The 21,350-nt window shown below is 45.4% G+C and overlaps 1 protein-coding gene across 1 annotated transcript in view; it reads left to right on the top strand.

The window, feature by feature from the left end:
* FREM1 (FRAS1 related extracellular matrix 1) overlaps positions 1-21,350 on the top strand; it is a 364,890-nt gene that overhangs the window by 128,805 nt on the left and 214,735 nt on the right. The gene's annotated exons all lie outside the window — the stretch shown is intronic.

Here is a 21,350-nt window from a genome sequence, read left to right as displayed (position 1 = left end):
TACTTATTCTAGACCAGAGGAAGAGATTTTGAAGGTCCGTTCCAAGTATTTAAAAACAATGCACACTGCTCAAAAAATAAAGGGAACACTAAAATTCCACATCCTAGATATTCTTTATTCATTACATAGTGGAATGTGTTGAGAACAATAAAACCTAAAAATGATCAACGTAAATCACAACTAATACCCCACGGAGGTCTGGAGTTGGAATGATGCTCAAAATCAAAGTGGAAAATGAAGTTACAGGCTGATCCAACTTCAGTAGAAATGCCTCAAGACAAGGAAATGATGCTCAGTAGTGTGTGTGGCCTCCACGTGCCTGTATGACCTCCCTACAATGCCTGGGCATGCTCCTGATGAGGCAGCAGATGGTCTCCTGAGGGATCTCCTCTCAGACCTGGACTAAAACATCTGACAACTCCTGGACAGTCTGTAGTGCAACGTGACATTGGCGGATAGTGCAAGACATGATGTCCCAGATGTGTTCAATTGGATTCAGGTCGGGGGAATGGGCGGGCCAGTGCATAGCTGCAATGCCTTCATTTTGCAGGAACTGCTGACACACTCCAGCCACATAAGGTCTGGCATTGTCCTGCATTAGGAGGAACCCAGGGCCATCCGCACCAGTATATAGTCTTACAAGGGGTCTGAGGATCTCATCTCGGTACCTAATGGCAGTCAGGCTACCTCTGGCGAGCACATGGAGGGCTGTGCAAACCTCCAAAGAAATGCCACCCCACACCATTACTGACCCACTGCCAAACCGGTCATGCTGAAGGTTGTTGCAGGCAGCAGATCACTCTCCACGGTGTCGCCAGACTCTGTCACGTCAGTTACATGTGCTCATTGTGAACCTGCTTTCATCTGTGAAGAGCACAGGGCGCCAGTGGCGAATTTGCCAATCCTGGTGTTCTGTGGCAAATGCCAAGCGTCCTGCACAGTGTTGGGCTGTGAGCACAACCCCCATCTGTGGACGTCGGGCACTCTGACCATCCTCATGGAGTCGATTTCTAACCTTTTATGCAGACCCATGCCCATCTTTGGCCTGCTGGAGGTCATTTTGCAGGGCTCTGGCAGTGCTCCTCCTGTTCCTCCTTGCACAAAAGTTGAGGTAGCGGTCCTGCTGCTGGGTTGTTGCCCTCCTACGGCCCCCTCCACGTCTCCTGGTATACTGGCCTGTCTCCTGGTAGCGCCTCCAGCCTCTGGACACAACGCTGACAGATACAGCAAACCTACTTGCCACAACTCGCATTGATGTGCCATCCTGGATGAGCTGCACTACCTGAGCCTCTTGTGTGGGATGTAGAGTCCATCTCAAGCTACCACGAGTGTGAAAGCACAACCAACATTCAAAAGTGACCAAGACATCAGCCAGAAAGCATTGGTACTGAGATGTGGTCTGTGGTCCCCACCTGCATAACCACTCCTTTATTGATAATTGCCAATAATTTCCATCTGTTGTCTATTCCATTTGCACAACAGCACGTGAAATTGATTGTCAAGCAGTGTTGCTTCCTAAGTGGACAGATTGATTTCACAGAAGTTTGATTTACTTGGAGTTATATTCTGCTGTTTAAGTGCTCCCTTTATTTTTAGAGCAGTGTATATTCTTTTAAATAGTTAATGCCCCCATGCCATATAACTACCAAACTTTAGTAGGTCACTAACAAAGGGGCTTCATGAGCTTTGGTGCAGCTGAGCTTTTATATGGTCCTCTGGCAGGTGAGGCTGGGCTTAAAGAGGTTGCCAATGAAAACAAGTTATCAGCTATCATTGAGATACATGATAACTTGTTGATCAATAAAGGTCCGGACTGGGACCCACACAAATAGGCAAAATTGGGCACTTTTATCCATGTTAAAATAGCGCATGCTTGACCTGTGCTCTTATCATTTCCTATAGGGCTGCGGTGCGCTGGTCTTGGCACCATAGAGATTGAATGAAACACTGACTTGCCGGTCCATTTTGTAATGGGGATAAAAGTTGCCCATTGAGAATAAAAATTCTCCATTCTGCCGATTGGTGTGAGTCCCAGCTGGGGTCTCCTATGGATAAGGAAGTTATTACCTATCCCATGGATTTGTCATAACTTGTTTTAACTGGTCAACTCCTTTAATTCAAAGAACAGAACCTTTATCATAGGACGCTAGAACACATTACATTTCGCTTATATTACAGCTATATACATATATTCAGAATATTGTAAAGCACCAACTTATGAGACATTGAACATAGAGGAAGAAATGTAGCGGTATGGTAACTGAAGTATGGGATATTGAAGAATAGATGCGTCATTGCCTCGGATTCATAATGGCCTTGCTTCTTTTGTTTGTTTGTTTTCTTACTTTTCCGCGCACAGCCGTACATCTGTCACTGACGTTATTTATCCAGATGGCGCTTTGTTAAATATTTGCTAGAGCACAAAGTAAATATGTGTATTCACAAAGTAATGGGGAATATCCTCAATCATTTGGACTGCATAACATAAATCTTCTTCATTTTGGTAGAAAAGTCCTGATTGAAAACTTCTGATAAGTCATGGCTGGGTCACGTCTAAGAGCATCTCGCACTTTCTATCTAGTGTTTGTGAGGGAGAACAAGAGGTTTCATTCTGTAAAAGAATCAAATCAAGCACATGGGAATTGTCTATTCTCCTGCTTTAGTTTTCAATTAGGTTAACTGTCTGATGATTTATTTATTACCAGTTCCTTATATAGCGCTGACATATTTTGCAGCAGTGTACAAAGATTGTCACTATCCAATGAGCCACCATGATGTCGGCACAGCAAGTTCAACTGGAATTAAAATGCCTAAGTTTCAATTCCACAGAAGTGTAGTGGCCACAAATATGTACTGTGTGAACCAATCCTAATAACAAAGGCAGGGCCTGAAAGTTGTTTGCCAGGTTCACACTATCCACACATAGGTACAATAATGCATTATTATTATTGAAAACATACAATCATCAGTAAGAGATCTCTCATGAAACAAAATGAAAATTAACCCCTTTGAGACAAAGCCTGTTAATGACCAGGCCAATTTTTACAATTCTGGCCACTGACACTTTTTGAGGTCATAACTCTAGAACACCTCAACGAATCCCGATGATTCTGAGAATGTTTTCTCGTCACTTTCTGATAGCATTAAAATTTATTTGATATGACTTGCGATTATTTGTGAAAAAATGGAAATTTGGCGAAAATTTTGCAATTTACAAATTTTAATTTTTCTGCCCTTAAATCAGAAAGTCATATCGCACAAAATAGTTAAAAAATAACCTTTCTCACATGTCTGCTTTACATAAGCACAATTTTGGAAACATAACTTGTTTTTGTTAGGAAGTTATAAGGGTTAAAAGTTGACCAGTGATTTCTCATTTTTACCACAAAAATTGCAAAACCATTTTTTTTAGGGACCACCTCACACTTGAAGTGACTTTGGTGGGCCTATATGAAAGAAAATAACCAAAAATGACACCATTCTAAAAACTGCACCCCTCAAGGTACTCAAACCACATTCAAGAAGTTTATTAACCCTTCAGGTGCTTCACAGGAATTTTTATAATGTGGAAGGAAAAAATAAACATTTACTTTTCTTTCACAAAAGTTTTCCTTTAAACCTATTTTTTTTTTACTTTTGCAACAGGAGAAAATGGACCATACATTTTGTTGTGCAATTTCTCCTGAGCATGCCGATACCCCATATGTGGGGGAATCTACTGTTTGGGCACACGGCAGGGCTCGGAAGGGAAAGAGCGCCATTTTGACTTTTTGAATGTAAAATATGTTGCAATAATTAGCGGTTGCCATGTCCTGTTTGGGGAGCCCCTGATGTGCCTAAACAGTGGAAGCCCACCACAAGTGACACCATTTTGGAAACTAGACCCCTTATGGAACTTATCTAGATGTGTATTGAGCACCTGGAACCCACAGGTGCTTCACAGAAGTTTATAGCTTAGAGCCGTGGAAAAAAAAAATCAAATTTTTCCCAAATAAATCTTTTTTAGCTCCATATTTTGCATTTTCATAAGGAGGGTGTGCGTGCCCATAGAGTACACATGGTTCCTAGTGATGACTGGGCAGGCAGGAAGTGGGGAGAGCATATTATCGGCATGCACCCCGGAGGTCACAGTGACTCGCCGGCGCCTTCGCAGAAGATCCCTGTATGCAGTGCTCACAGAAGGGAGGATGAGGTTTGTATTTCTGAGGAAGTGATTGGCACAGGCGCAGGATTCCAGGGCAGTAACTGATGCTGATGGGAAGAGGTAAGTATTACAATGAGGAGAGGAGGCAGTAATTTCTTCCAGACACCGCACGCCCCAGAGCCTGGAAGAAATTGTAAGAGGAAGAACAAGATCGGGTGTACCTTTCTCACACAGGTTCCGGAACTATCGGGACTGTCACCAATGTTACAGGGGGAAAGATTTTCAGACAAGGACAGACCCTTACATGTGACTGTAGTAGGTGGGGGGCCGTGTTAAAAAGCAATGCGTGTGGGAAAAGAGACAGTCTAGGCAGGAAAGCTAAGCAGGCAGTCAGGTGCAGTGTCGGCTGTGAAATCAGAGTATCCCTTGAGTGCAGGCCGATTTAACAGATTCCCTGCGTACCTGTCCACTGTAGGTGGACGACAGACTGCCAGTTCCCCGCCATCCTCCATGCCGGGAGGTGACTCACAGTTGAAACCAGAGACTGTACCATGCGTGCAGTGCAGTGAGAACCAGGTAACTAGGCCAGAGCCTCTTAGCCTAATACCTGTATACACCGCGGAGTTGTACTAGACTGAGCTCAGTGTTTGGCGTTCATGAGAGCAGGAACTCCCTGCACCCTTCAAAGACTCTTCACCCGCTCCGTGGATTGAAACCCCGTCCTCTTCAGACACCTCTGAGATGTCACGTGCCACTGTTGTTGGTGCCACCATTGGAGAACCGAGATGCTGCAATCAAGAAGACTGCAGACTTCTAAGTTTTATTGCCTTTGTTTCTTCCTATCGAAATATCGTTCGTTCCTGCCCTACCCCGTCCTAGCTCCCAGTTCTGCCATTCTCCCTAACACACCTCCCATGTCCTGCCACTCCCTGCGCAGAGTATACGTGTTGCTAATAAACCTGTTAACTCTTCACCTGCCTCCTGTCCGTGATGACATCCAACGTTCCTGCAATTTCTATATTTGCCGTAGTCAGCAGAATGTCGTTCAATGGCATGGAAGCGGCAGATCAAGCAGTTGGAGGGGGCCCTAGATCCAGTATCTCCCTGGGGCCATGTTAAGTAACCTTCCAAAGTTTACTGGGAATAACACGATGCTTTGGAGTTAGACTGAACTTATAAGGGGATGATGAAGATGCATCCCATGACTCCGGCCCTAGAAGCAGAGTTGGCTATGATGGCACTAGATGGGGAGGCCAGGGACTCTGTCATGCTTCAGCTCCCACAGGCGAGAGATAACCCGGATAAAGTTTTGCTCAAACTTGAGGAGACTCATGGGGACCCCACGGACTTAGGGGAGTTATGTATGCACCTGTTCGGCCGAGTTCAAAGAGAGGGGGAGACAGTCACCCAGTTTATGAATGCGCTGCAGGAACTTCATACCGCCATTGCTCGCTAAGATGGCATAGGCATAGGGTCTATTGACATAGTGCGAGACCAATTAGTGACAGGCCTACGGGATGTGCTGCTGAAGCAGGCTCTGCGGGAGCACTTGAAAGTAAAATCCAGCATGACTTTCTCTGAAATAGGGAGTAAAGCGTGCTTGCGCGAGCAAGATCAGGGGGTAACAGTTCCAGTGGGGGCGGTCCGGAGTGGGGAGGTGACCGCAACCACGGTTACTGTACCTCAATGTGTAGAAGAATTGCGAAAGGAAATTTAGCAGATACGTGAAGAGTTGGCTGATTCAAAGAAAGTACCCATAGTAGCTGCAATCCCACCTGAAAATCGATGTGAGCCTGCCCCCCACCATGAGATGAGAATGTCCCACAGAGAAGGACACAGTTATAACTGTGGAGAAGTAGGACACTTAGCCCGGTGGTGCACCCGATGGGATAGGCCTCTCCAGCACCATCCGTTAAACTAGGGGGCTCTGAACCTGAGGGATGCCGACCTGAGCCTGTACTGTTAAGAAGGAGTTCTAGACGTCCCACAAATCTTGTTTCTATGTGCCCCCTCATCTGGGCAGAGATGAACGGTCGAGCTGTACGTTGTCTGGTTGATAGGGGCTCACAGGGTACCACTATGCCCTAAGTGTTGTGAATTTGGTTTCTGGGCTCCCCCGGTGGTTTCTGGTGGTACTGCACTTGCGTGCTTCATCTCCTCTGTTCACCTGTTTCCATCAGGATGTGGGAGTTTTCTATTTAACCTTGCTCCTCAGTCATTTCTATGCCGGCCAACAATGTTACCAGAAGCCTTTCTGTTGCATGTTCCTGCTCCTAGACTACTATCAGCTAAGTTGGACTTGTAGTCCTAAGTTTGTTTTGCATTTTTGTTCCAGTTCTCTGCGATTGATTATTTCTGAGGCTGGAAGCTCTTGTGAGCTGAAATTGCCACTCTGGTGTCATGAGTTGATATTAGAGTTTTAAAGTAATTTCAGGATGGTTTTGAAAGGGTTTTCAGCTGACTGTGAAGTTCCTTTTCTGTCTTCCTACTATCTAGTAAGCGGACCTCAATTTGCTAAACCTATCTTCATACTTCGTATGTCAATTTCCTCTGAAATCACCGACAATATATGTGGGGGCTACTGTCTGCCTTTTGGGGAAAATTTCTCTAGAGGTAAGCCAGGTCTGTATTTTCCTCTGCTAGGGTCAGTCAGTTCTCCGGCTGGCGCTGGGCGTCTAGGGATAAAACGTAGGCACGCTACCCGGCCACTGTTAGTTGTGCGGTAGGTTTAGCTCACAGTCAGCTCGAGTTCCCATCTTCCAAGAGCTAGTCCTTTTTGTATGCTTTACTATGTTCTCTTGCCATTGAGAACCACGACAGTGACAGTTTGGCCGGCCAAGGGTTAAAACAATTGGCAGAAGAAAGGAGAGAAGAGAACTCTGCAGAGAATTTTTTTTTTTTTTTTCCTGAGTTTGCTCATTAGTTGATTCTCTTGCATCTCTGCTTACTGCAGCCTTCATCTCTCTCTCCTTCTAATCCTTGAATGGTTCTGATTTCACCTGATTAATATGGATCCTCAGAGTTTAGCTACTGGTTTGGATAATCTCGCTGTGAAGGTTCAAAGTTTACAGGATTTTGTTATTCATGCTCCTATATCTGAACCTAGAATTCCTTTACCTGAATTTTTCTCCGGGGATAGATCTCGCTTCCAGAATTTCAAACATAATTGTAAATTATTTTTGTCTCTGAGATCTCGCTCCGCTGGAGATCCTGCACAGCAGGTCAGGATTGTAATTTCCTTGCTCCGGGGCGACCCTCAGGACTGGGCATTTGCTTTGGCACCAGGGGATCCTGCGTTGCTCAATGTGGATGCGTTTTTCCTGGCTTTGGGGTTGCTTTATGAGGAACCTCATTTAGAGATTCAGGCTGAAAAAGCCTTAATGGCCCTGTCTCAGGGGCAAGATGAGGCTGAAATATACTGCCAAAAATTTCGTAAGTGGTCTGTGCTTACTCAGTGGAATGAGTGCGCCCTGGCGGCGAATTTCAGAGAGGGTCTCTCTGATGCCATTAAGGATGTTATGGTGGGGTTCCCTGTGCCTACAGGTCTGAATGAGTCCATGACAATGGCTATTCAGATTGATCGGCGTTTGCGGGAGCGCAAACCTGTGCACCATTTGGCGGTGTCTACTGAGAAGGCACCAGAGATTATGCAATGTGATAGAATTCTGTCCAGAAGCGAACGACAGAATTTTAGGCGAAAGAATGGGTTATGCTTCTATTGTGGTGATTCAACTCATGTTATATCAGCATGCTCTAAACGTACTAAGAAGGTTGATAAGTCTGTTTCAATTGGCACTTTACAGTCTAAGTTTATTCTATCTGTGACCCTGATTTGCTCTTTATCGTCTATTACCGCGGACGCCTATGTCGACTCTGGCGCCGCTTTGAGTCTTATGGATTGGTCCTTTGCCAAACGCTGTGGGTTTGATTTAGAGCCTCTGGAAGTTCCTATACCTCTGAAGGGTATTGACTCCACGCCATTGGCTAGTAATAAACCACAATACTGGACACAAGTAAATATGCGTATTAATCCGGATCACCAGGAGATTATTCGCTTCCTTGTGTTGTATAATCTACATGATGTGTTGGTGCTTGGATTGCCATGGCTGCAATCTCATAACCCAGTCCTCGACTGGAAAGCAATGTCTGTGTTAAGCTGGGGATGTCAGGGGACTCATGGGGACGTACCTTTGGTTTCCATTTCGTCATCTATTCCCTCTGAGATTCCGGAATTTTTATCTGATTATCGTGACGTTTTTGAGGAGCCTAAAATTGGTTCACTACCTCCGCACAGAGAGTGCGATTGTACTATAGATCTGATTCCGGGCAGTAAGTTTCCAAAGGGTCGTTTATTTAATCTATCTGTGCCTGAACATGCTGCTATGCGGGAATATATTAAGGAGTCCTTGGAAAAGGGACATATTCGTCCTTCGTCATCTCCCTTAGGAGCCGGTTTTTTCTTTGTATCTAAGAAGGATGGCTCTTTGAGGCCGTGTATTGATTATCGGCTTTTGAATAAAATCACGGTTAAATATCAGTATCCTTTGCCACTGCTTACTGATTTGTTTGCTCGAATAAAGGGGGCCAAGTGGTTCTCTAAGATTGATCTTCGTGGGGCGTATAATTTAGTGCGAATTAAGCAGGGGGATAAGTGGAAAACCGCATTTAATACGCCTGAGGGCCATTTTGAGTATTTAGTAATGCCTTTTGGTCTTTCAAATGCCCCTTCAGTCTTTCAGTCCTTTATGCATGACATTTTCCGTGAATATTTGGATACATTTTTGATTGTGTATCTGGATGATATTTTGATTTTTTCGGAGGACTGGGACTCTCATGTCCAACAGGTCAGGAGAGTTTTTCAGGTTTTGCGCTCTAATTCCTTGTGTGTAAAGGGTTCTAAGTGCGTTTTTGGGGTTCAAAAGATTTCGTTTTTGGGGTACATTTTTTCCCCCTCTTCCATTGAGATGGACCCTGTCAAGGTTCAGGCTATTTGTGATTGGACGCAACCCTCTTCTCTTAAGAGCCTTCAGAAGTTTTTGGGCTTTGCTAATTTTTATCGTCGATTTATAACTGGTTTTTCTGATGTCGCTAAACCGTTGACTGATTTGACTAAGAAGGGTGCTGATGTTGCTGAGTGGTCCCCTGCTGCTGTGGAGGCCTTTCGGGAGCTTAAGCGCCGCTTTTCTTCCGCCCCTGTATTGCGTCAGCCTGATGTTACTCTTCCTTTTCAGGTTGAGGTCGACGCTTCAGAAATTGGAGCTGGGGCGGTTTTGTCGCAGAAAAGTTCCGACTGCTCCGTGATGAGACCTTGTGCGTTCTTTTCTCGTAAGTTTTCGCCCGCTGAGCGAAATTATGATATTGGTAATCGGGAGCTCTTGGCTATGAAGTGGGCTTTTGAGGAGTGGCGTCATTGGCTTGAGGGGGCTAGACATCAGGTGGTGGTATTGACCGACCACAAGAATTTGATTTATCTTGAGTCCGCCAGGCGCCTGAATCCTAGACAGGCGCGCTGGTCGTTATTTTTCTCTCGGTTTAATTTTGTGGTTTCTTACCTACCGGGTTCTAAAAATGTGAAGGCGGATGCCCTTTCTAGGAGTTTTGAGCCTGATTCCCCTGGTAATTCTGAACCTACAGGTATCCTTAAGGATGGAGTGATATTATCTGCTGTTTCCCCAGATTTGCGACGGGTCTTGCAGGAGTTTCAGGCGGATAGACCTGATCATTGCCCGCCTGGTAGATTGTTTGTTCCTGATGATTGGACCAGTAGAGTCATCTCGGAGGTCCATTCTTCTGCGTTAGCGGGTCATCCTGGAATCTTTGGTACCAGGGATTTGGTGGCTAGGTCCTTCTGGTGGCCTTCCCTGTCGCGAGATGTGCGAGGTTTTGTGCAGTCTTGTGATGTTTGTGCTCGGGCCAAGCCTTGTTGTTCTCGGGCTAGTGGATTGTTGTTATCCTTGCCTATTCCAAAGAGGCCTTGGACTCACATCTCCATGGATTTTATTTCTGATCTCCCTGTTTCTCAGAAGATGTCTGTCATCTGGGTGGTGTGTGACCGTTTCTCTAAGATGGTCCATTTGGTTCCATGGCCTAAATTGCCTTCTTCATCCGAGCTGGTTCCTCTGTTTTTTCAAAATGTGGTGCGCTTGCATGGTATTCCGGAGAATATCGTTTCTGACAGGGGAACCCAATTCGTGTCTAGATTTTGGCGAGCGTTCTGTGCTAGGATAGGCATTGATTTGTCTTTTTCGTCTGCTTTCCACCCTCAGACTAATGGCCAGACCGAGAGAACTAATCAGACCTTGGAGACTTATTTGAGGTGTTTTGTGTCTGCGGATCAGGATGATTGGGTTGCCTTTTTGCCCTTGGCGGAGTTTGCCCTCAATAATCGGGCTAGTTCTGCCACCTTGGTTTCTCCTTTCTTCTGTAATTCGGGGTTTCATCCTCGTTTCTCTTCCGGTCAGGTGGAGTCTTCGGATTGTCCTGGAGTGGATGCTGTGGTGGAGAGGTTGCATCAGATTTGGGGGCATGTGGTGGACAATTTGAAGTTGTCCCAGGAGAAGACTCAGCATTTTGCCAACCGCCGTCGTCGTGTTGGTCCTCGTCTTTGTGTTGGGGACTTGGTGTGGTTATCTTCTCGTTTTGTCCCTATGAAGGTTTCTTCTCCTAAGTTTAAGCCTCGGTTCATCGGCCCGTACAAGATATTGGAGATTCTTAAAACTGTGTCCTTTCATTTGGACCTCCCTGCATCTTTTTCTATTCATAATGTCTTCCATCGGTCATTGTTGCGCAGGTATGAGGTACCGGTTGTGCCTTCCGTTGAGCCTCCTGCTCCGGTGTTGGTTGAGGGTGAGTTGGAGTATGTTGTCGAGAAGATCTTGGACTCCCGTGTTTCCAGACGGAGACTTCAGTATCTGGTCAAGTGGAAGGGCTATGGTCAGGAGGATAACTCTTGGGTGACAGCCTCTGATGTTCATGCCTCCGATTTGGTCCGTGCCTTTCATAGGGCTCATCCTGATCGCCCTGGTGGTTCTGGTGAGGGTTCGGTGCCCCCTCCTTGAGGGGGGGGGTACTGTTGTGAATTTGGTTTCTGGGCTCCCCCGGTGGTTTCTGGTGGTACTGCACTTGCGTGCTTCATCTCCTCTGTTCACCTGTTTCCATCAGGATGTGGGAGTTTTCTATTTAACCTTGCTCCTCAGTCATTTCTATGCCGGCCAACAATGTTACCAGAAGCCTTTCTGTTGCATGTTCCTGCTCCTAGACTACTATCAGCTAAGTTGGACTTGTAGTCCTAAGTTTGTTTTGCATTTTTGTTCCAGTTCTCTGCGATTGATTATTTCTGAGGCTGGAAGCTCTTGTGAGCTGAAATTGCCACTCTGGTGTCATGAGTTGATATTAGAGTTTTAAAGTAATTTCAGGATGGTTTTGAAAGGGTTTTCAGCTGACTGTGAAGTTCCCTTTTCTGTCTTCCTACTATCTAGTAAGCGGACCTCAATTTGCTAAACCTATCTTCATACTTCGTATGTCAATTTCCTCTGAAATCACCGACAATATATGTGGGGGCTACTGTCTGCCTTTTGGGGAAAATTTCTCTAGAGGTAAGCCAGGTCTGTATTTTCCTCTGCTAGGGTCAGTCAGTTCTCCGGCTGGCGCTGGGCGTCTAGGGATAAAACGTAGGCACGCTACCCGGCCACTGTTAGTTGTGCGGTAGGTTTAGCTCACAGTCAGCTCGAGTTCCCATCTTCCAAGAGCTAGTCCTTTTTGTATGCTTTACTATGTTCTCTTGCCATTGAGAACCACGACACCTAAGTATACTTCCGCCAGCACTTTACTGAAGCGATGTGGTCTGAATGGTGACCAGTGATCAAGCTCACAGCCACCAATCAATTGCCTATCCCGGTCACAGGGGTGGTCTGGATGAATATAGTGGTCTGTGGGAAAGACTGAGGACGAAAAGGAGTGGTGCTCACTGCTGGAGAGGCGAGTAATGAACATACTGCCACGCTTGGCATGAATGTGTAGAGAGTTCAGAAGTCTTCTTATTAATGAGTCCTCAGACAGGTTCCCTAAACAATGGAGTACCCAGACACCACAGAGGAGAGTCTTCCAACAGCTGATTAGGGTGGCCCAAGCCCAAAACACCTTCAGTGGTGGAAAAACACTATGGAAAGTAATCACCCCAACTTCAATCAATAGGGTCCTACTGCCAGGTCAAACAGTGCTTACCCTGCCTGTCCGAGCATGTACCCCTCTGGAAGGCATCAAGGTTCAGATCGAGCTGAGTAATGCAGACCAGTTACTGCCGGGAATTCTTGTGGTGCAGATATTAGCTATGGTGCATGACAGAGCAGTTCTTGTATGCTGTGTGAATTTGGGAAAAAATTATGTCATACTACCCCCCAGAAGTGAAGTGGCTCACGTCCTGGGCATGCCAGAAGAGTTGATATCACCTCAGGCTGTACAGCTGACTGTCAAACAATGGGACCCTTGGATGGTGACGGTGGATGCTGCTTTGTCATCCGACCCTCGACATTTGAAGGAGGGATGCCGAATCCTGGAGCAGATGAGAGTTGAGCTTACTGAACTCACATCACAACAGGTACAGCAGGTAAAGGCGTTGTTGGGAAGATACCAGGATGTGTTCGCAAGACACAAGGATGACTTTGGGTGTACAACGGCAATCACACTTGAGATTCCAACTGGAAGTGCTGCGCCCATAAGAGAGCGTTACCGTCAAATTCCTCCCCAAATGTACTAGGAGGTGAGAGGTATGCTGACTGAGATGCTACAGAATGGGGTAATTCGAAAGAGTCAGAGCCCATGGGCTGCCCCCATCGTGCTGGTGCGGAAGAAGGATGGGATGCTATGTTTCTGTTTGGATTACTGCAAACTCAGCGCCTATACGGTACGTGATTCTTATCCACTGACGAGGATTTAGGTGTCCCTTTCCACCCTGGGAAATGCTAAATAAGCTGGAGACCGTGTCCTGGTATGAGAAAGGCACCCTCGAGATAAGCTGGAGTCCCGGTGGGAAAAGGACCCGTATATGGTGAAACGTAGAGTCGATGCTAAGGGTCCAGTCTATGAGATTCAGCCTGAGGGAGTGGAAAGTGCCCCCACTCCTATAGTCCATCGAAACATGTTACGACCCTGCCTATCAAATGATCCCGACCAAGAGCAGGAGACACTGGATGCTCCAAATGTAGTTCCGCCAGTACTTGCTGAATATGAAGAGGAAGAATCCAACGCCGACGGTTCAGTCGGGAAAATGTGTCTTTCATTACCCGTGGACAACCTGATTCCTTTGCTCCAATTGAATCTATTGCTTCTTCTATCCTACGGTGCTCCGAATGATCTACAGCAGGCATACCCCCTAATTGTTACAATCAGGATCAGTTCAAGGACTGGAAGATTGTCAGCGTGAGCTAAGAAAACTCTTGCCCGTGGAATGGTGAGCTAAAAGAGAGGGGGAATATAAGAGGAAGAACAAGAACGGTTATACTTTTCTCACACAGGTTCCGGAACTACCGGGACTGTCACCAATGTTGCGGGGGGAAGACTTTCAGACAAGGACCGACCCTTGCATGTGACTGCGGTAGGCGGGGCCATGTTAAAAAGCACTGTGCAGGGGAAAAGAGACAGAGTCCAGGCTGGAAAGCTAAGCAGGCAGTTTGGTGCAGTGGCGGCTGTGAAATCAGAGCATACCTTGAGTGCAGGCCAACTTGACAGATCCCCTGCATACCGGTCCACTGTAGGTGGATGACTGACTGCCAGTTCCCTGTCAACCTCAGTGCCAGGAGGTGACTCACAGTTGAAAGCAGAGACTGTAACGTGAGCGCAGCGCAGTGAGAAGCAGGTGACTAGCCCAGAGCCTCTTAGCCAAGTACCTCTATACACCACAGAGCAAAGCCTTGTTCTGGCGGTTCTTCGTACTGGACTGAGCACAGTGTTTGGCATTCGTGAGAGCAGGAAGTCCCCGAACCCTTCAAAGACTCTTCACCCGCTCCGTGGATTGGAACCCCGTCCTCTACAGACATCTCGGAGATGTCACGTAGACTACAGACTGATAAGTTTTATTGCCTTTGTTTCTTCCTATCGAACTATCGTTCGTTCCTGCCCTAGCCTGTCCTAGCTCCCAGTTCTGCCCCTCTCCTTAACACACCTCCCGTGTCCTGCCACTCCCTACGCAGAGTATATGTATTTTTAATAAACCTGTTAACTCTTTCTCAGCCTCCTGTCCGTGACGACATCCCACGTTCCTGCAATTTCTACAAAATCATTAACATAAAGACAGAATATAACATTTCTCAAAAAAAAAGAAAAAAAAGACTATTAATATGAGGCATACAGGTAGGACTAGTGTAACATTTCTATTACCTGTCTGCCCATATTAATAGGTCATATACGTCCCGGGGGGTGACAGATTCCCTTTAAATTACTAAAACAAAAAAGGAAAACTTTTTGTGTTTTTATCGCATGAACACTATAAACCACAAAAATATATACTAATTTGGCCTATGAGAGTGTAGATAATATTTTTAATAACACATTAAATAGAACTGCTTTTATTTCCAATCCTGCACACAAGATATTAATGAAATTAAGTGTAATGGGATAAATGCATATATATGTACCGGAAAATATAAGAATGAATCAATATAGCCCATGAAATACAAGTCCTCATAATGCAAAAACAAACAAAAAAGAAGATTTTCCCTACTGGAATATAGAAAAAAAAGATTTGCCTTTAAGGGTAACCTATCACACTCTTTTAAATCCCAGACTCACTACCACTGGCTTATGCTGTAGTTCTTTCCATTCCAAATGTGTCCCCTATCTATATTATCAGTAGTTGTAGGTGTAAAACATTTATTGCAACACAAGTCCAATGAACGGATGTCCACCTGCCTCAGCCTACTTGGGCACAGCGTAGGATGCTGCTAGAGCAGACTCAAGATGACGTATCCGTTTCTCGGAAACCTCAATAAAGCTAGAGTGGTCTTGTTTAAGGTATGGGCACATAACTATTTATCCTAGAGGCTCCACGGCTATGATTTCTAGTAATATTTTATATCAGTATCTGTGTACACCGTGCCTGGGGATAACACTTCCTATGCTACACAACGCAGTTACAGATAGGAGCGCATTTCCAAAGTTGAAAAATCTAGTATAAGATAGTGGTAATGATGTAGAAGGCAGTGACCAGTTACATTTAATACCAATATTGTCTTTGTTTATAAAGGGTTAATAATAATTATTTTGCTATATTTTAACACCTTAAGGCTGTGTTTCAGAGTATGCCCTAAAGAGGTGGCAATTAATATTCCCGAGTGGCCACATGAGACACCGTGACTATTGTGAAGGACGAACCAATAGGCTGAAATTAATTCTGCTCAATATTAATATTAACATATTAATTATAATTATTTATATTATCATTAATTGTATCACTTAATATTTAGAATTAACTAAGCTAACATCTCCCTACATACTGTATGAGACCACACACAGCCCCCTAAATATAGTATGAGCCCCTGCTTTGTCCCTCTATATATAGTATGATAGCCTCTCTATATACAATATGAGCTCCCACATAGACTCATATATACAGTATGATCCCTATCATAGCCTTCTATATACAATATGAGCTCTCACATGACCCCCACACAGTCTTTTAAATAGAGTATGAGACCCCACATAGGCTCTCTATATACAGTGGATGCGGAAAGTATTCAGACCCCTTTAAATTTTTCACTCTTTGTTTCATTGCAGCCATTTGGTAAATTCAAAAAAGTTAATTTTTTTCTCATTAATGTACACTCTGCACCCCATCTTGACTGAACAAAAACAGAAATGTAGTAATTTCTGCAAAATGTATTAAAAAATAAAAACTGAAATATCACATGGTCTTAAGTATTCAGACCCTTTGCTCAGTATTGAGTAGAAGCATCCTTTTGAGCTAGTACAGCCACGAGTCTTCTTGGGAATGATGCAACAAGTTTTTCAAACCTGGGTTTGGGGATCCTCTACCATTCTTCCTTGAAGATCCTCTCCAGTTCTGTCAGGTTGGATGGAGAACGTTGGTGGACAGCCATTTTCGGTCTCTCCAGAGATGCTCAATTGGGTTAAGGTCAGGGCTCTGTCTGGGCAAATCAAGAATGGTGACAGAGTTGTTCTAAAGCCACTCCTTTGTTATTTTAGCTGTGTGCTTAGGGTCATTGTCTTCTTGGAAGGTAAACCTTCAGGCAAGTCTAAGGTCCAGAGCACTCTGGAAGAGGTTTTCACCCAGGATATCTCTGTACTTGGCTCATTCATGTTTCCTTCAATGACAACCAGTCGTCCTGTCCCTGCAGCTGAAAAACACCCCCTTAGCATGATTCTGCCACCATCATGCTTCGCTGTTGGGATTGTATTGGGCAGGTGATCAGCAGTGCCTGGTTTTCTCCACACATACCACTTACTCACCAAAAAGGTCTATCTTCATCTCATCAGACCAGATGAGTCTGGGAGTCTTTCATGTGTTTTTTTTTTTAGCAAACTCTATGCGGGCTTTCACATGTCTTGCACTGAGCAGAGGCTTCCGTAGGGCCACTCTGCCATAAAGGCCCGACTAGTGGAGGGCTGCAGTGATAGTTGACTTTATGGAACTTTCTCCCATCTCCCTACTTCATCTGTGGAGCTCAGCCACAGTGATCTTGAGGTTCTTTGTTACCTCTCTCACCAAGGCTCTTCTCCCACGATTGCTCAGTTTGGCTGGACGGTCAGGTCTAGGAAGACTTCTGGTGGTTCCAAACTTCTTCCATTTAAGGATTATGGAAGCCACTGTGTTCTTAGGAACCTTGAGTACTGTAGAAAGTCTTAAACACAGCTGGACTCCAATGAAGGATTAGAACCATCTCAAGGATCACAAGGAAATGGACAGCATGTGACTTAAATATGAGTGTCTGAGCAAAGGGTCTGAATATTTATGACAGTGTGATAGTTCAGTTTTTCTTTTTTATTAAATTTGTAAAAATTAGTACATTTTTTTCAGTCAAGATGGGGTGCAAAGTGCACATTACAGAGAAAAAATAAACTTTTTTAAATTTACCAAATGGCTGCAATAAAACAAAGAGTGGAAAATTTAAAGGGGTCTAAATACTTTCCGTACCCACTGTACAGCATGAGCCTCAACATAGCCTCTTAGATACAGTTTGAGACCCCAAATAGCCTCTATATATATAATATGAGCCCCCACATAGCCTCCTAATACAGTATGAGCCCCTACATAGCCTCCTATATACAGTCTGAGCCAGGGCCGGACTGGGACTAAAATTCAGCCCTGGCATTTGAAGTTACACAGGCCCACTTGTCACATGGTGACTGTATAATATCTTTGTACACTTGTAGGCAGGGCCGGTTTTAGGCAAAGTGGGGCCCTAGGCAAAGTTTAAAATGGGTCCCCAAATGCTAACATATTGCACATCACACAGAAGCCTTTCTGTTGTATTTACGTGCGCTGAGTTCAGGCCGCTAAACGAGTTTGATCGACAATACTGAAGTTGTTCAACGCTTGTTTCCCGGCCTCTTTCCACCAGCTGAGGAATAATGATGAGACAGAACGATCACTAATAGATCACCATACAGTATCATGTTTTCAGCAGCACATCTACAGTTTACACTGGCAATGTGCTGCTGACAACAAGGCTTTTTGTTCCAGCAAAAACAATCCGAATATGCAGCATTTTACTTGTTTAGTAAAATACACCCCATAGTCCTCCATATATTATAATGTGCTCCATAGTCCTCCATATAGTATAATACACTCCCTATAGTCCTCCATATATTAAAATACACTGCTCAGTCCTCCACATAGTATAATACACTCCTCATAGTCCTCCATATAGCATAATACAATCCTCATAGTCCTCCATATAGCATAATACAATCCTCATAGTGCTCCATATAGTATAATGCACCGCCACAGTCATCCATGTAGTACAATTCACTTCCCATAGTATAATGCACCCCATAGTTCTTCATATAGTATAACGTATTCCCCATAGTCCTCGATACAGTATAATGCAGCCCACATATAGTATAATGCAGCCACCCCAGAGTATAATGCAGCCACCCCAGAGTATAATGCAGCCACCCCACAGAGTATAATGCAGCCACCCCAGAGTATGTAACCCCCATAGAATATAATACAGCCCACCTCCCCATAATATATAATGTAGCCCCCCATAGAATATAATGCAGCCCCCTATAGTATATAACGCAGCCTCCCCCATAGAATATAATATACCCCCACAATAGTATATAACACAGCCACATAGTACATAACATGGCCTCCCCCATAGAATATAATATACTCCCCATAGTATATAGCAAAGCCCGCATATTATATAGCACAAACCGCATAGTATACAGAACAGCCTGCATACTATAGCACAGCTCGCGTAGTAGATAACACAGCCCACACAGCAGTATTCAGCACAGACCACACAGTAGTATACAGCACAGACCACACAGTAGTATACAGCACAGCCCACGTAGAAGTATACAGCACGGTCCACACAGTAGTATACAGCACAGCCCACAGAGTAATATATACAGCACAGCCCACAAAGTAATATATACAGCACAGCCCACAAAGTAATATATACAGCACAGCCCACAGAGAACTATATACAGCACAGCCCACAGAGAACTATATACAGCACAGCCCACAGAGAACTATATAAAGCACAGCCCAGAGTACTATATACAGCACAGCCCAGAGTACTATATAAAGCACAGCCCAGAGAGTACTATATACAGCACAGCCCAGAGAGTACTATATACAGCACAGCCCAGAGAGTACTATATACAGCACAGCCCACAGAGTACTATATACAGCACAGCCCACAGAGTACTATACACAGCACAGCCCACAGAGTACTATATACAGCACAGCCCACAGAGTACTATATACAGCACAGCCCACAGAGTACTATATACAGCACAGCCCACAGAGAACTATTTACAGCACACAGTAGTATACAGCACAGAGCACAGCCCACAGAGAACTATATACAGCCCACAGTAGTATACAGCACAGAGCACAGCCCACAGAGAGCTATATACAGCCCACAGTAGTATACAGCACAGAGCACAGCCCACAGAGAACTATATACAGCCCACAGCAGTATACAGCACAGAGCACAGCCCACAGAGAACTATATACAGCCCACAGCAGTATACAGCACAGAGCACAGCCCACAGAGAACTATATATAGCACAGAGCACACAGTAGTATACAGCACAGAGCACAGCCCACAGAGAGCTATATACAGCCCACAGCAGTATACAGCACAGAGCACAGCCCACAGAGAACTATATACAGCCCACAGTAGTATACAGCACAGAGCACAGCCCACAGAGAACTATATACAGCCCACAGCAGTATACAGCACAGAGCACAGCCCACAGAGAACTATATACAGCCCACAGCAGTATACAGCACAGAGCACAGCCCACAGAGAACTATATACAGCACAGAGCAGTATACAGCACAGAGCACAGCCCACAGAGAACTATATACAGCCCACAGCAGTATACAGCACAGAGCACAGCCCACAGAGAACTATATACAGCCCACAGCAGTATACAGCACAGAGCACAGCCCACAGAGAACTATATACAGCCCACAGCAGTATACAGCACAGAGCACAGCCCACAGAGAACTATATACAGCCCACAGCAGTATACAGCACAGAGCACAGCCCACAGAGAACTATATACAGCCCACAGTAGTATACAGCACAGAGCACAGCCCACAGAGAACTATATATAGCACAGAGCACACAGTAGTATACAGCACAGAGCACAGCCCACAGAGAGCTATATACAGCCCACAGCAGTATACAGCACAGAGCACAGCCCACAGAGAACTATATACAGCCCACAGTAGTATACAGCACAGAGCACAGCCCACAGAGAACTATATACAGCCCACAGCAGTATACAGCACAGAGCACAGCCCACAGAGAACTATATACAGCCCACAGTAGTATACAGCACAGAGCACAGCCCACAGAGAACTATATACAGCCCACAGTAGTATACAGCACAGAGCACAGCCCACAGAGAACTATATACAGCCCACAGCAGTATACAGCACAGAGCACAGCCCACAGAGAACTATATACAGCCCACAGTAGTATACAGCACAGAGCACAGCCCACAGAGAACTATATGCAGCCCACAGCAGTATACAGCACAGAGCACAGCCCACAGAGAACTATATACAGCCCACAGCAGTATACAGCACAGAGCACAGCCCACAGAGAACTATATACAGCCCACAGCAGTATACAGCACAGAGCACAGCCCACAGAGAACTATATACAGCCCACAGCAGTATACAGCACAGAGCACAGCCCACAGAGAACTATATACAGCCCACAGCAGTATACAGCACAGAGCACAGCCCACAGAGAACTATATATAGCACAGAGCACACAGTAGTATACAGCACAGAGCACAGCCCACAGAGAGCTATATACAGCCCACAGCAGTATACAGCACAGAGCACAGCCCACAGAGAACTATATACAGCCCACAGCAGTATACAGCACAGAGCACAGCCCACAGAGAACTATATACAGCCCACAGCAGTATACAGCACAGAGCACAGCCCACAGAGAACTATATACAGCCCACAGCAGTATACAGCACAGAGCACAGCCCACAGAGAACTATATATAGCACAGAGCACACAGTAGTATACAGCACAGAGCACAGCCCACAGAGAGCTATATACAGCCCACAGCAGTATACAGCACAGAGCACAGCCCACAGAGAACTATATACAGCCCACATCTCTTCTCTTCCTCCCCTCACCTCCTCCGAGAATGGCCCCACAGTCCAGAAAAAAAAAAAACTCTCCTCACCTCTCCTCGTGCCCAGCGTTGCTTCCTGGTTCCTGCTCCTGTCTCAGCAGCTGCAGTCTGCCCGGGACACAGCAGGTGCGCGATGATATGACATCATCGCGCACCCGCAGTGTCAGAGGCAGAGCGGGGAATGATGGGAGAGGAGCGTCTGTAGACGCTCTCTCCTCCATCATTGCATTCAACTGTACCGGCGTCTATACGCCGGTATAGTTGAATGCGGCGGATTGAGCGGCCCACCACTGGCACCGGCCCTTCTGGCATTTGCCAGAAGTGCCCTATGGCCAGTCCGGCCC

The sequence above is a fragment of the Ranitomeya variabilis genome, chromosome 1 (assembly GCF_051348905.1).
Source record: "Ranitomeya variabilis isolate aRanVar5 chromosome 1, aRanVar5.hap1, whole genome shotgun sequence".
In the NCBI taxonomy this organism is placed as follows: Eukaryota; Metazoa; Chordata; class Amphibia; order Anura; family Dendrobatidae; genus Ranitomeya; species Ranitomeya variabilis.
The sequence above is the reverse complement of the archived record's forward strand: the minus strand, read 5'-3'. Positions and strand labels throughout refer to the sequence as shown.